Genomic DNA, 14,174 nt, shown 5'->3' with positions numbered 1-14,174 from the left:
TAAGACCAACCCAGTTCCCAGCCTGATTCCCACGTTGGCACCTGGGAGGCTTTTTCACCTCTGCAGGGTAGAGACAGTATCCGGGCAGAGAGCTGGGGCAGCTGTCTTTCCAGGGCAGCTGGTCAAATGACCCCAAACAAAGCTTCTCTGTTTCTCTAACAAAGGCCATTGTGAGTGTATCATGGTTGAGCAGAGCTGCAAAGAACTATTCCTGGACAGCCAGCTTCCTTTTCAGTTTTCCCTGCTGCTATTTGCTGCTCTTTAATTAAACGCTGTTTATGGGCACACAAGCTCCTTTAAAGTTCCCTCAGGGCGGTGCTGACAAACCTTGCTCAAAAGCTTTAGAGCTATTGCCCTAAAGCTTTCTTTAGCTCACTGCTGGCCAAGTGAGCTGGAGTCTGGAGACTTTTAAGACGAGGTTGGCTCAGATCCCTATGATCGTAGCATCTCACAGTTGGAATGAATACTTGATGGTTGTTTGGTTTACACCCCCTCATTTTTCAAACGAGGAAACTGAGGCTTAAAGAGGGGAAATCACTTGTCCAGGGTCATATAAGCCATTAGTAGTAAAGCAGGGGCCAGAGTTCAGGGCCCCTGAATCCTGGGGTGGCCTTGCCATGTATACTCCCTGTGATTGTGGAAAGTCACTTGTCCTCTGCTGCGTAACCGTGTTTCTGTCTATTTCTGGACTCACGAGAATTCCTACCAGACAGAGAACAGTATGAACAGATGTGAAGATGAGCATGGTCCTTGGAAATGGATAATGAGGCTTATCTTATTAATAGCAGGATATGTTTTCAGTTGGTTTTCCAGTTTCATTTCACATTTACTGAAACAACTTCTCATGTAACCCTATTGAAGCTGTGACCCACATGGTCCAGTCCTAGAATTAGTTACAGAAGAATAATCCAAATAAACCAAAACATGATGAAAAGGGAACTTAATATTTTTCTCATCTTTCTCAAAGGACATTCAGCAGGCTTCCAGGTATACCCCATGGCAGCATGTCTTAATGTTCTTTGGACCCTTGCCCAGTTTTTTAATATCCCACACTCTGTTTGAAGCTGTTCCCTCACTAGAACTTTGAAGAATTTTTTCCTTCTCCACCAGCTCCAGTGGCTTCTACTTACTGGACTTCCTCTTTTTTCTCTTTTCATTCTTTATTACATAGATTGATTTGGCCTGTTTCCTTAAGTCCTTTTGCTTCTGCTTCAAGCCCTCTGCTGCTGTCTGTCTTTGCTGACTCCAGACTCTGTACCAGAAACGCCTAGGAATTGGTCTCTCAGGTGATGGGGGAAGAAGAAGAATTAGGCTGTTAGTTAGGGTTCTCTTGGGTGGGTTGGGTAAAGGGAAGAAGTTTGTGAACATTAATCTATTTTATCCCATCCTGGGTATTTTCCCACAAATGATTAGTTTTTTCAAATATCTTACTACCATCCCTAGTCTAATTAAACTTCTGACATTGCCAGTGAAGATTTATTCATACAACACACTATATAATGCATGCTTGCCTCGTCTTGAGCCTGTGTTAGCAAAAAAAGTTAAAGAAGACCCAGGTCAAATCATTATGCTGTACATCTTAAATGTATACAGTGCTGTATGTCAATTATATCTCAATAAATCTGGAAGGAAAAAAAAGAACTAAAAAAAAAAAGATGACATGGATTTTATCTGCAAGGAGGCCACAGGCTTATGTGGTAGACAAACACAGAGACAATTATAATACTGTGTGTCTTGAATTATGATAGAGACATACAGAAGGGGTTTTAGGAGCACAGAGGAAGAAGCACCTGACTTGGTTGTAAGGGGTTAGGAGAGGATTCTTGGAGCACATAATATTATTCATCTGGGCCAGGCAAGAGAGAAGCTGGAGGGTGTGGGACACAGTAGTTGAGGATGGGCTTCAATAGTGTGTGTGTGTGTGTATGTGTATGTGTGTGTGAACAGGGGTTGGGAAAGAGATGAGATGGGGGATACAGTAGATTGGAGGTTGGGAGGTACAGGCAGGATACCAAGAGGAGCCAGGGATGGAGCCAAGAGCAGCTTGGACTTAATCTGCAGGCAGTGGGAGCCACCGACAGTCAGATGAGAGGCATGATGGGACTTACACTGTAGAAAAGGTTACTCTGGCTGCAGCCTGGAACACAGATGGGGCTGGTGGGGAGAGACTGGGGCAGGGAGACAAGTTATGAGGCTGTGCGAGGAGGATATATGTATATGTATACCTATACATGGGGTGAGGGACTGAATGATGACAGTACTTCTGGGGCTGGTGGAGGGGTGATTCGGAGAGAGATTTGGGAGCTAGAAGTGAGAGAACTTGGTGTTTGGTTAAAACCCAGGTTGTAAAAAGTGCCCCCCCCGCCTTGTTTCTGGCTTGGGCAGTTGGATTGCTGCTACCACTCACTCTTCACCAAGATAGGAAAGGTAGGAACAGGTTCTGGGGGAAAAGATAACGATTTTGTAGTAATTTAGGTGTTCCTTAAATCAGCTTTCCCTGTAACTCAAGGCTTAACTTTATGCGGTTTCTAGTTTCTATTGTCACATACTCTCTTTCTCTCTCTCTCTCTATACATATAAAATTATATGTTAAAAATAAAAATGTATAATCATATATATTTATGTCATATAAATATATATAAAATATAAAAGATATGAAAATGAAAATATAAATATATTTTTATATATATGTAAAATTGAGATACCATACAATTCACCCATTTGATGCATACAGTTCAATGGCTTTTTGTATATTCACAGTCGTGTAACCATCACCACAATATCAATCTTGTAACATTTTCATTACCCCACAAAGAAATCTCACATCTCTTAGCCCCCAATCCTCTGTCTACCCCCTACCCACTTTCTGTCTCTATAGATCTGCCTATTCTGAACAATTCATATAAATGGAATCATAGCCAGTATATTTTCAAACTATCTTCTAATCTGCTCTTGCGTTTTTTTAAACATCTTTATTGGAGTATAATTGCTTTACAATGGTGTGTTAGTTTCTGTTTTATAACAAAGTGAATCAGCTATACATATACATATATCCCCATATCTCCTCCCTCTTGTGTCTCCCTTCCATCCTCCCTATCCCACTCCTCAAGGTGGACACAAAGCACCAAGCTATTCTCCCTGTGCTATGCGGCTGCTTCCCACTAGCTATCTATTTTACATTTGGTAGTGTATATACGTCCATGCCACTCTCTCACTTCATCCCAGTTTACCCTTCCCACTCCCTGTGTCCTCAAGTCCATTCTCTATGTCTGTGTCTTTATTCCTGTCCTGCCCCTAGGTTCTTCAGAACCTTTCTTTTTTTTTAGATTGCATATATATGTGTTAGTGTATGGTATTTGTTTTTCTTTTTCTGACTTATTTCACTCTGTATGACAGACTCTAGGTCCATCCACCTCACTACAAATAACTCAATTTCCTTTCTTTTTATGGCTGAGTAATAATCCATTGTGTATATGTGTCACATCTTCTTTATCCATTCATCTGTCGATGGACACTTAGGTTGCTTCCATGTCCTGACTATTGTGAATAGTGCTGCAATGAACACTGTAGTACATGACTCTTTTTGAATTATGGTTTTCTCAGGGTATATGCCCAGTAGTGGGATTCCTGGATCATATGGTAGTTCTATTTTTAGTGTTTTAAGGAACCTCCATACTTTTCTCCATAGTGGCTGTATCAATTTACATTCCCACCAAATGTGCAAGAGGGTTCCCTTTTCTCCACACCCTTTCCAGCATTTATAGTTTGTAGATTTTTTGATGATGGCCATTCTGACCAGTGTGCAGTGATACCTCATTGTAGTTTTGACTTGCATTTTTCTAATCATTAGCGATGTTGAGCATCCTTTCATGTGTTTGTTGGCAATCTGTTTATCTTCTTTGGAGAAATGTCTATTTAGGTCTTCTGCCCATTTTTGGATTGGGTTGTTTGTTTTTTTGATATTGAGCTGCATGAGCTGCTTGTAAATTTTGGAGATTAATCCTTTGTCAGTTGCTTCATTTGCAAATATTTTCTCCCATTTTGAGGGTTGTCTTTTCATCTTGTTTATGGTTTCCTTTGCTGTGCAAACGCTTTTAAGTTTCATTAGGTCCCATTTGTTTATTTTTGTTTTTATTTCCATTTCTCTAGGAGGTGGGTCAAAATGGATCTCGCTGTGATTTATGTCATAGAGTGTTCTGCCTATGTTTTCCTCTAAGAGTTTGATGTCTGGCCTTACATTTAGATCTTTAATCCATTTTGAGTTTATTTTTGTGTATGGTGTTAGGGAGTGTTCTAATTTCATTCTTTTACATGTAGCTGTCCAGTTTTCCCAGCACTACTTATTGAAGAGGCTGTCTTTTCTCCATTGTATTTTCTTGCCTCCTTTATCAAATATAAGGTGACAATATGTGTGTGGGTTTATCTCTGGGCTTTCTATCCTGTTTCAATGATCTATATATCTGTTTTTTGTGGAGTACCATTCTATCTTGATTACTGTAGCTTTGTAGTATAGTCTGAAGTCCGGGAGCCAGATTCCTCCAGCTCTGTTTTTCTTTCTCAAGATTGCTTTGGCTATTTGGGTCTTTTGTGTTTCCATACAAATTGTGGTTTTTTTTGTTCTAGTTCTGTGAAAAATGCCATTGGTAGTTTGATAGGGATTGCATTGAATCTGTAGATTGCTTTGGGTAGTAGAGTCATTTTCACAATGTTGATTCCTCCAATGCAAGAACATGGTATATCTCCCCATCTGTTTGTATCATCTTTAATTTCTTTCATTCATGTCCTATAGTTTTCTGCATACAGGTCTTTTGTCTCTTTAGGTAGGTTTATTCCTAGGTATTTTATTCTTTTTGTTGCAGTGGTAAATGGGAGTGTTTCCTTAATTTCTCTTTCAGATTTTTCATCATTAGTGTATAGGAATGTAAGAGACTTCTGTGCATTAATTTTGTATCCTGCTACTTTACCAAATTCATTGATTAGCTCTAGTAGTTTTCTGGTAGCATCTTTAGGATTCTCTATGTATAGTATCATGTCATCTGCAAACAGTGACATCTTTACTTCTTCTTTTCCAATTTGGATTCCTTTTATTTCTTTTTCTTCTCTGATTGCCGTGGCTAAAACTTCCAAAGCTGTGTTGAATAATAATGGTTAGTGGACAACCTTCTCTTGTTCCTGATCGTAGAGGAAATGCTTTCAGTTTTTCACCATTGAGAATGATGTTGGCTGTGGGTTTGTCATATATGGCCTTTATTATGTTGAGCTAAGTTCCCTCTATGCCTACTTTCTGGAGAGTTTTTATCATAAATCGGTGTTGAATTTTGTTGAAAGATTTTTCTGCATCTATTGAGATGATCATATGGTTTTTCTCCTTCAATTTGTTAATACGGTTTATCACATTGATTGATTTGCATATATTGAAGAATCCTTGCATTCCTGGGATAAACCGCACTTGATTATGGTGTATGATACTTTCAGTGTGCTGTTGGATTCTGTTTGTTAGTATTTTGTTGAGGATTTTTGCATCTATGTTCATCAGTGATACTGTCCTGTAATTTTCTTTCTTTGTGACATCTTTGTCTGGTTTTGGTATCAGGGTGATGGTGGTCTCATAGAATGAGTTTGGGAGTGTTCCTCCCTCTGCTATATTTTGGAAGAATTTGAGAAAGATAGGTGTTAGCTCTTCTCTAAATGTTTGATAGAATTTGCCTGTGAACCCACCTGGTCCTGAGCTTTTTTTTGTTGTAAGATTTTTAATCACAGTCTCAATTTCAGTGCTTGCAATTGGTCTGTTTATATTTTCTATTTCTTCCTGGTTCAGTCTCAGAAGGTTGTGCTTTTCTAAGAATCTGTCCATTTTTTCCAGGTTGTCCATTTGGTTGGCATATAGTTGCTTGTAGTAATCTCTCATGATCCTTTGTATTTCTGCAGTGTCAGTTGTTACTTCTCCTTTTTCATTTCTAATTGTATTGATTTGAGTCTTCTCCCTTTTTTTCTTGATGAGTCTGGCTAATGGTTTATCAATTTTGTTTATCTTCTCAAAGAACCAGCTTTTAGTTTTATTGATCTTTGCCATCATTTCCTTCATTTCTTTTTCATTTATTTCTGATTTGATCTTTATGATTTCTTTTCTTCTGCTAACTTTGCGTTTTTTTTGTTCTTCTTTCTCTAATTGCTTTAGGTGTTAGGTTAGGTTGTTTATTTGAGATGTTTCTTGTTTCTTGAGGTAGGATTGCATTGCTATAAACTTCCCTCTTAGAACTGCTTTTGCTGCATCCCATAGGTTTTGGGTCATCGTGTTTTCACTGTCATTTGTTTCTAGGTATTTTTTGATTTCCTCTTTGATTCCTTCAGTGAGCACTTGGTTATTTAGCAGTGTATTGTTTTGCCTGCATGTGTTTGTATTTTTTACAAGTTTTTTCCTGTAATTGATATCTAGTCTCATAGTGTTATGGTCAGAAAAAATACTTGATACGATTTCAATTTACTTAAATTTACCAAGGCTTGATTTGTGACCCAAGATATGATCTATCCTGGAGAATGTTCCGTGAGCACTTGAGAAGAAAGTGTATTCTGTTGTTTTTGGATGGAATGTCCTATAAATAACAATTAAGTCCACCTTGTTTAATGTGTCATTTAAAGCTTGTGTTTCCTTATTTATTTTCATTTTGGATGATCTGTCCATTGGTGAAAGTGGGGTGTTAAAATCCCCTACTATGATTGCATTACTTTCGATTTCCCCTTTTATGGTTGTTAACATTTGCCTTATGTATGTTGGGTGCATAAGTATGTACAATTGTTATATCTTCTTCTTGGATTGATCCCTTGATCATTATTTAGTGTCCTTCTTTGTCTCTTGTAATAGTCTTTATTTTAAAGTCTATATTGTCTGATATGAGAATTGCTAGTCCAGCTTTCTTTTGATTGTCATTTGCATGGAGTATCTTTTTCCATCCCCTCACTTTCAATCTGTATGTGTCCCTAGGTCTGAAGTGAGCCTCTTGTAGACAGCATATATATGGGTCTTGTTTTTGTATCCATTCAGCCAGTCTATGTCTTTTGGTTGGAGCATTTAATCCATTTACATTTAAGGTAGTTATTGATATGTATGTTCCTATTACCATTTTTTTAATTGTTTTGGGTTTGTTTTTGTAGGTCTTTTCCTTCTCTTGTGTTTCCCACCTAGAGAAGTTCCTTAGGCATTTGTTGTAAAGCTGGTTTGGTGGTGCTGAATTCTCTTATCTTTTGCTTCTCTCTAAAGGTTTTAATTTCTCTGTTGAATCTGAATGAGATCCTTGCTGGGTAGAGTAATCTTAGTTGTAGGTTTTCCCCTTTCATCATTTTAAATATGTCCTCCCACTCCCTTCTGGCTTGCAGAGTTTCTGCTGAAAGATCAGCTGTTAACCTTATGGGGATTCCCTTGTATGTTATTTGTTGTTTTTCCCTTGCTGCTTTTAATATCTTTTCTTTGTATTTAATTTTTTTTTTTTTTCTTTTTGCGGTATGCGGGCCTCTCACTGTTGTGGCCTCTTCCGTTGTGGAGCACAGGCTCCGGACGCGCAAGCTCAGCGGCCATGGCTCACGGGCCTAGCCACTCCGCGGCATGTGGGATCCTCCCGGACCGGGGCACGAACCCGTGTCCCCTGCATCGGCAGGCGGACTCTCAACCACTGCGCCACCAGGGAAGCCCTGTATTTAATTTTTGATAGTTTGATTAATATGTGTCTTGGTGTGTTTCTCCTTGGATTTATCCTGTATGGGACTCTCTGCACTTCCTGGACTTGACTGACTATTTCCTTTCCCAAATTAGGGAAGTTTTCAACTATAATCTCTTCCAATATTTTCTCAGTCCCTTTCTTTTTCTCTTCTTCTGGGACACCTATAATTTGAATGTTGGTTCGTTTAATGTTGTCCCAGAGGTCTCTGAGACTGTCCCCAATTCTTTTCATTCTTTTTTCTTTATTCTGCTCTGCAGTAGTTATTTCCACTATTTTACCTTCCAGGTCACTTATCCATTCTTCTCCCTCAGTTATTCTGCTATTGACTCCTTCTAGAGAATTTTTAATTTCATTTATTGTGTTGGTCATCATTGTTTGTTTGCTCTTTAGTTCTTCTAGGTCCTTGTTAAATGTTTCTTGTATTTTCTCCATTCTATTCCCAAGATTTTGGATCATCTTTACTCTCATTACTCTGCATTCTTTTTTCAGGTAGACTGCCTATTTCCTCTTCATTTGTTTGGTCTGGTGGGATTTTTACCTTGCTCCTTCATCTGCTGTGTGTTTCTCTGTCTTCTTATTTGCTTAACTTGCTGTGTTTGGGGTCTCCTTTTTGCAGGCTGCATGTTCATAGTTCCCATTGTTTTTGGTGTCTGACCTCAGTGGCTAAGGTTGGTTCAGTGGGTTGTGTATGCTTCCTGGTGGATGGGACTGGTGCCTGTGTTCTGGTGGATGAGGTTGGATCTTGTCTTTCTGGTGGGAAGGACCGCATCTGGTGGTGTGTTTTGGGGTGTCTGTGACCTTATTATCATTTTAGGCAGCCTCTCTGCTAATGGGTGGGTTTGTGTTCCTGTCTTGCTAGTTGTTTTGCATAGGGTATCCAGCATTGTAGCTTGCTGGTTGTTGAGTGGAGCTGGGTCTTAGTGTTGAGATGGAGATCTCTGGGAGAGCTTTCACCATTTGATATTACATGGAGCTGGGAGGTCTCTGGTGGACCAATGTCCTGAACTTGGCTCTCCCACCTCAGAGGCACAGGCCTGACACCTGGCCAGAGCACCAAGACCCTGTCAGCCATGTGGCATTAACTGCAGAGAGGTTGACTCTACCTGAAGATATGAAGAGTAAATTCCCTTGAGACAGATGGGCTTTGGAGGGCTCTGGAGCAGGGAGCAGCTGTTCTTCTGTCAAAGTTCCATGAAGGTAAGTGCAGAGTCAGGGAGCTGTGAGTGAGCTGGTCTTGCTCCAGAGGCTGCTGGCTCAGCAGGGTGGTGTGAGACACCAGTCGGCCTGCAGCTTCAATGGCTCCTGTGGCTCCTGCAGGATCCTTATTGGGCCAAGTGCTTGGTTAGCCCTGTGCCAAAGGACACTATGTTCTCCTGGAAGATATTCTCATCATGAAAGGTGAGGTCCCATCAGAGCAGGAGGAGCTGCAGACCAGGCTTCAGTAGGAAATTGCTGCTCAGGAACAGAGGAGACCAGCACACCTTCAGGCCCGTCTGCAACCTCAGGTTGGGGAGCAGTAAACATGAAAGCTGGAGCCGTCCATCTAGCCTGAAATTCCTGCTTGGGTGCAGCCATTCAGCAGCCGCCTACTCTTCGTTTTCAATCTCTTCTTGCCCTTGCATTTTTAATTGTTATCAGTTCAGCAGACATGTGCTGGGCAGTAGGGTAAGAGTATGGGTTTTAGTCATAACTCTTTCATTTAAAAAATTATTTTAGGGCCTCCCTGGTGGCGCAGTGGTTGAGGGTCCGCCTGCCGATGCAGGGGATACGGGTTCGTGCCCCGGTCTGGGAGGATCCCATATGCCGCGGAGCGGCTGGGCCCGTGAGCCATGGCCGCTGGGCCTGCGCGTCCGGAGCCTGTGCTCCGCAACGGGAGGGGCCGCAACAGTGAGAGGCCCGCATACCGCAAAAAGAAAAAAAAAAAAAAAATTATTTTATTTTTGGCTGCATTGGGTCTTTGTTGCTGCGTGTGGGCTTTCTCTAGTTGCGGTGAGTGGGGGCTACTCTTTGTTGTGGTGTGCGGGCTTCTCACTGCGGTGGCTTCTCTTGTTGTGGAGTACGGGCTCTAGGCACGCAGGCTTCAGTAGTTGTGGCACACGGGCTCAGTAGTTGTGGCTCGCAAGCTCTAGAGCGCAGGCTCAGTAGTTGTGGCGCATGGGCTTAGTTGCTCCGCGACATGTGGGATCTCCCCGGACCAGGGATTGAACCCTTGTCCCCTGCATTGGCAGATGGATTCTTAACCACTGTGCCACCAGGGAAGTCCCTCATTTCTGAAGTAATGCAACTCAAACTAATTTTTTTTTTTTTTAGTTTCTGCTTTATAACAAAGTGAATCAGTCATACATATACATCTGTTCCCACATCCCTTCCCTCATGCATCTCCCTCCCTCAAACTAATTTTTAAGCAAAAGGAGGATCTGTTGACACATAACTGGGGGAAGATGGGATGTATCTAACTTTAAGGTTGGCTGGATCTAAATACTAAAATGATGTCATTTCTCTCTCTCTCTCTCTCTCTTCTTGCTTCTGTCTTTTTTTCTATCTCTTTCTCTCTCTCTCCACCCCGCCTCCTCCCCGCTTCAATTTCTTTAAACCTCAGGAAAGACTGATTGGCCCAGCTTGGGTCATGTGTGTACCCCTTGGGCACTCACTGAGGTCAGAGATAGTGCTACGATTGGTTAGGCCTGAATCACATGACTACCCATGGACAGAAGGATCCTGTCCTGTGCTGGTGCCACACCAACATCTTAGAGTTGACACAGGGAAAGAGCAGATCTGTAGAAGACTCTCCCAGTGGGAAGGGGTGTGAATGTTGCTGAAAGAGATGGGGAAGGAATACTGGACATATGTTCAGTACATTTCCTGGCCAGGAGGAACATAACACAAAGAGGAGATTGAACAACTAACCCATACGTGGTTAGAACTAGATACATCCCGTTGATGCAGGAGTTCAGTGCAGCAGGGCTTCCAGAGAGCAAGCTGGGATATGTGTGTCTTCCTTAAATCCAGCCTCTCTGTCACCCAAGATGTACCTTTATTTGGTCTGGTGAAACTTCAACTGGGACTGGAAGAAATGGGGAAGGGGCACATTCTGAGAGGAGAAACTGCGTGGACCCAGGGAGTGCTCACCAATCAGCAAGCAGACCAGAGTGGGCAGGGGAAGAGACTGGGTAAGGAGTTGGGAGATCCTTCAGAGAGATGGACCTGATCCCAAGGTTTGTGACCCAGATTCAGCCACGGGAAGCAAGTCCAAGTTAAAAGACTTCGAATGTATTTTGTTTCACTTCACATCAGTTTTATACAACATTTTACTCATCTTGGTAAATCCCAAACCACTTTTTGATTTCCCATCATACAAGCAAATAGCATAATTCTTTGGCAGTTATTCAGGGTCTTTCCAAGTGGATAATCACTTCTGTTTTTTAATGACAGTGTTTGAATCAGCGTGACTTGGTTGCTTTTCAAAGTTGGTTGTTGAAAACTGATGGTTTCTTTTTTTGTTACACATCATAGCCTCCTCGTTGGATTTCTACTACTTAACACCCTGACACTGTATATATACACTCTTTCTCTCCTGCATCTTGTGCCTTCCTCTGATTTATCCATTTGGCCAACTCCTACTCATCCTTCAAAATATAGATCAAGTTTCCTTGAGGAGGGAGACTATACATAACTTACCTCTCACCTGCCAATCAGCACAGGGAAAAATGAGCTCATGCATGAGTGAGAGGATTCATATCTCTCCAGCCTAAGGATGGCACAAAGGTTTTGTGTCACTTATGAGCACATTTGAATGCAAGTATCAGACCAATGCAATGAGTGGTGGATTAAATGAAAAGATATTTTTCTCACATATCAAGACGTTTGAAAACTTTCAGCTGTGGCACTGGTTCAGGGGCTCAAAGAAGCTATTAAGGATGTAGTCTCAAGATCAGCAGTGCACACAAGGTAAGAACAAGGGAGGAAGAAGACAGGCACCCGCTATGCAAGAGCCTTCTGTGTGCATCTCATTAGCTGCTCTTGGCTGCAAGGGAAATTGAGTTTCTGACCTGGGACTGGGGTATGTCAGTGCCTGGGCAATATCTTGGTTCTGTTAGTGAGGAAGAATGAGGGAATGGATACTAGCTAGGCAACCAGGGGCACCCACCCAATGTGTCATCTCATGTTCCAAGGTTAATAGATTCAAGGTGAGGCTCTGTGTTCAGTATTGTGAAGGCCGTCCAAGCCCAGCAGCCAAAGGCACTCCAATTGATTATTAATGTTGGCCATGAGTGAGGCATATAGCATCCTTGGTGTGTATTTGTCATCTTTGGTCCAGCCCATAGATTGATCTGTGTGCTGGACCATTTGTTTCCCCCCACCCCCACCCTTCCCCCACCTGCTCTGTGTGCTGAGAGGCGGACTCTGATGGACTGGACCAACAGATCCCCTTACCCTCTGACTTCTGGCTGGGTTTGGCCATTGGGAGGAAGTGGCAGGAGGGCAGAGGAAAGGAGGAGAATGATGTCAGGGTGTTTGTTCCCCAGATTCTCCCCCTGCCGGGTCACCATGGTTTCTTGAAGGCATGTGTCCTTTACAGGTTCCGGTAACTGCCTCATCCCTCACCCCTTCAGGCCAAGATCTCTACATCCTCCCCTGGTGGCTTCCCGAAGCCCTGCCCACACCGTGTGAACATCCATTTAATACACTTCCCTTAAATTTCCCAGTTTAAGTGGTCTGTCTCTTTTTCTCAAGGATCCAGACTGAGGCAGTCTGTAATGCTTTGGGGGCTGGTTCTGGGGGAGGGTGTGAGGGTTGCTGATGGAGACCTTTGTCACCTCCCTTCCTCAAAGTCCAGGGCAATGTGCCTGCTACACTCTACAGGATACCCGACTTGCCACATGTCATGGGATGCACTTGGATGTCTTTTTTATTCCTTCTTATTGATCAAGCGCCCAGGGGTAATGATGGTGCCGCTACTGTGGTTTGTAAGTACGTCCAGCTGTTAGGTGCTCCAGATGGGCGCTTTCAGGAATCAGTAGGAGGGAACTGACGTCTGTCCTGGTTCTCTCCAGATTGTGTTGTGGCAGGCCAGTGAGAGCTGTCATTTCCGCATGCTGTTGGCTAGAAGTGGCTGTGCACAGGGTGGTCTGGACAAGAGCACCCGCACCTGGGGTACCACGTGATCTCCATCCCGTTGCCGCCTCTGCCTTCCTGCTCCCCAAGGCCTCGGAGTCTACACTCTGAAAACAGGCTCCGTGGTGTATCAGATCCCGCCCCCAGCCCTCAGTGTGCTGGAAGAGGCTGGGGAGGAGCCCTTCAAAGCCTTCAGGGCAGAGTTTCTTAAACTTGAATGAACAGTTGAGTCACCCGGGGATGGTGTGAAATTGCAGATTATGATTCAACAGGTCTGGGGCAGGGGCTGGAGATTCTGCATTTCTAACAAGCACCCTGGTGACGCTGCCACTGCTGAGCCAGGGGACACACTTGAGTACCAAGGACTTAGAGACGGACATCCAGTACAGTAGCCACCAGCTATAAGGGGCTGTTTACACTTACTGCCTTTCCTTTGTTTTTTATCTCATAATCTCATCCAACCATCAGAATGCTGAGTTTCTAGCAACAGAAACCCAATTCAAAAGGTTTTTAGCCTAAGTCAAAAAGAGAAATATGTTGGTTTTTATGAAACTGGAAAGATAGGGAGCTGGCCTCAGGAATGGCAGTGTCCAGGGACTCAGTGATGTCACCACTGTCACCACCACCGTCATCACGGCCACCATCATCTCTTTCTTCTTCCTTCCGTTGCTCCTCTGCCTCTTTTCTTGAGTTTTCGGCCTCATTCTTGCTACCTGCAGACTGGCTTCCTCTCTCGGGTGGGGGATTTGGATGCTGATGGCTCCAGGCTAACATCACACTCGTCATCTCAATGGAAAAAGGGAGCTCTCTCCCAGCATCTGAGTGCGCCTGCATCCCACCGCACCCAGCTTGGTGAACAGGGGGCTGGAGCGCCAGGCTTGTCCTGTGGGAGGGGAGCGGGTCCCCGTGATGGGCAGCCCCTCAGAATCAGATGAACAGAAGGGGAGACAAGTGAACCCTGAAGGAAGAGATGTAGTGCAAAGAGGTACGGGGCAGACAAAACCAGCAGGTGTTCACGCCACTCCGCGGCTCTCTTCCCCCTCACCTGTCCAGCTATTCCCCTTAAGAACCCCTCTCCTAGTTTCTGCCACCCTTTGATCATTCCCAGGGCGGAAGATGTAGCTTGTCATATTTTGCTGGGTGCTTAAAAGAGCACAGCTGTTTTCCCTGTGTATTTTCATTGCAACCAATTAGCAAAGCTTTCTCTTTGGTGCAGAAATTAAAAATAAAAAGACAAAAGTTCTGGCAAGGTTTTCCCTTTGGTTTCTTCAGGCATTTAATAGCATCTCCTGCTGCCTTGCTGGAAGAATTTACTTAAATCGCTTGAGAGTGGCAAGCGGAACG

Source organism: Mesoplodon bidens (genome assembly GCF_964165515.1).
Source record: "Mesoplodon bidens genome assembly, chromosome: 16".
Lineage (NCBI taxonomy): Eukaryota > Metazoa > Chordata > Mammalia > Artiodactyla > Ziphiidae > Mesoplodon > Mesoplodon bidens.
The sequence above is the reverse complement of the archived record's forward strand: the minus strand, read 5'-3'. Positions refer to the sequence as shown.